This window comes from Vombatus ursinus, unplaced genomic scaffold (genome assembly GCF_900497805.2).
Source record: "Vombatus ursinus unplaced genomic scaffold, bare-nosed wombat genome assembly UNPS02014810.1, whole genome shotgun sequence".
Taxonomy (NCBI): Eukaryota; Metazoa; Chordata; class Mammalia; order Diprotodontia; family Vombatidae; genus Vombatus; species Vombatus ursinus.
The window spans coordinates 2322013-2324350 of NW_020954588.1; the positions used below are offsets into that span (position 1 = coordinate 2322013).

General features: G+C 38.2%; 1 pseudogene; it reads right to left on the reverse strand.

Annotated features, from left to right (window-relative positions):
• Positions 1-988: 988 nt before the first annotated feature.
• LOC114053004 lies at positions 989-1624 on the reverse strand (annotated as a pseudogene).
• Positions 1625-2338: the final 714 nt, after the last annotated feature.

Here is a 2338-nt window from a genome sequence, read left to right on the forward strand (position 1 = left end):
TGGGAATTCACCTTACACTAAATGACAAGTCCACAGTTTGGTCAATCCTGACTGCAGAAAGTCTCTGAGATTGCTGTTTAGAATGAAATTGTGTCATATTGTTTGACCTGCATTCACATATTGAGAAATAAAGGGGAGTTTAAAAAAATCTGCCTATTGTCATCAATAAACGTCTCTCCTATAATCAGTGAAAAATGACCAAGATGGATTATTTAAACACTGTCAAGTAAAAACAAAGATTCGATTGAGTTGTGTAAGCTATGCTTGAAGGCATTTAGACAATCTCCTGGCAGATGGGAGCTGTCGTAGTTTGTAAACAATCACAATCATGGGACCAGGATTTCACATGATGGGAGCCTGAAGAATTCATGCAAATCCCCAAGCCCAGTGCACCATATTCAAAGTGAGCAGCTTGACAGTAAAGGTGGGAATACAAGGCTGTAGGTGGATCTTGGGAGAAAAGTAAACTTTTACATTATTTAAATGCCTCTATTTTCTTAATGGAATCCTATCTGCAGTTAACTCTTTTGTTGAAAAAATTATTTGAAAGTTTTTTTTTCAACCTACAGATTATGTTATGAAACCTATTGCAGTATGTGTGTGTTTCTGTAGATTTAAAAATAGTGCCCCTTTAATCCCATTAATAGAATTGAAGAGTCTAGTCAGTATCTTTGCTAAATCTGGGATAACTGGGGAAAATTTTAGATCAACCAGTACAGTTTTGCAGCTAGGTGGGGAACTAGACGTGAAATCAGGAAAACCTGAGTTCAAATCCAGCCTCACACACTAACTGTGTAACCTTGGTCAAATCATTTCATCTTTCTGACCTAGTTTTTCTAACCATAGAATGAGTTCAATAATAGCACCTACCTCATGGGATTTTTATAAGGATTTTATGAAGCAATATTTGTAAAACACTATGTTAATGCTAATTATGTTCACTCTATCTTTTGGGGGGTATTATTTATTCAAAGTTCTCAGAGGCTGTTTATTTTTTCTTTTCCATTTCTTGTTCAGCAGCCTCCTTGGTTCATTTTGCCCAGATTCCAAAGAGATGGGCATTGGCCCAGGCCATTCAAAGACTAGAAAATGCCTTGAAATTCTTCTCGTCTTCAGTAATGACTCAAGCTTTCTCTACCTTGTAGACATTCCTGATGGGCATAACTGGTCCTGTAAGCTGGGTTGCCAACTTGCGCTCTTCAGCAGAGTTATCTCTCTTCTTGGGTGCAAATGGTTTCCCTGGGAAAAGGATCAGTTTGGAATGATATTCTTTCAGCCACTGCACATTTGCCTGGAGAGAGTCTGTACATTTATTTCAGTGACAAGGGTCCACAGAGATACCAATGGTCTGTGCCACCTTTTTATGGATACCAGCCACCCAAAGTTCTTCCAAGTTGAATCCTCTACCAGAAAGTACCTTGGTGTGGTAGCTGACAGTAGGGCACCTCACGATGGGCCAGATAGGACCAGAGGCAGAGTGAGGAGCAATCTGACAGGCTTTTGCTTAATGGGCCTTTCCCCTTATGATCTTCCTTGCTGACTGGTTAAACCACACGGCAACTCGTCTTTGCCAGTCTTTGTGGAAATAGGGCTTCAGAATCATGCCATTTTGGCTGGGCACCATGGCTGCTTAGAGCTCTTCTCAAGGACACCTCACCTGAGCAAAAGAGCTGTTTACTCTATCTTTGTGGTTAGAAGCATCTCATAAGGTGTGTGCAACATCTGTAAATGTTAAGTCTTTCATATTTCATATTGTAGCAATATAGTGAGCAAATTTCATAAATATGGTTTTCTACTCAGAAAGGGATCATATTTTCCTGCATGTTTTAACAATTGAATTCACACAGAGATATACACCTAGATATAGGAAAAACACCAATCCCAAAGGGCAGGGAGGCACTACAATATGGAAAGTACCCTGGCTTTGGTATCAGAGTTTCTAGTTTTGGACAAATCATTTAACCTTTCTGGGCCTCAGTTTCCTTGTCTTCTAGTTATAAAGGTCCATAATTTATTGTTCATGTTGGTCCTTCCATGGACACTTTTCTCTTTGTAAATATCTTTAAATGGCCAGATAAATTTTACTGAAGTGCAAATAATTCTTTAGGATTGCTCAGAATAGTTGAAAAACTCTTTGAAATACAGTTCGAAATCGTAAGTGTCAAGTTGCATCTGACTTGGCTTCAACACAATTCATCAGATAATGAACCAACATGCTTTAAATGATTTTTTTAACTAGAACTAGTTCCAGCTTAAACATAGATTTAGTTCCTTTTTAGTTAAGGTTAATAGTCACAATGATTTTAAATAATCCTAAAAGTTTCTTCAAACTTAGGGC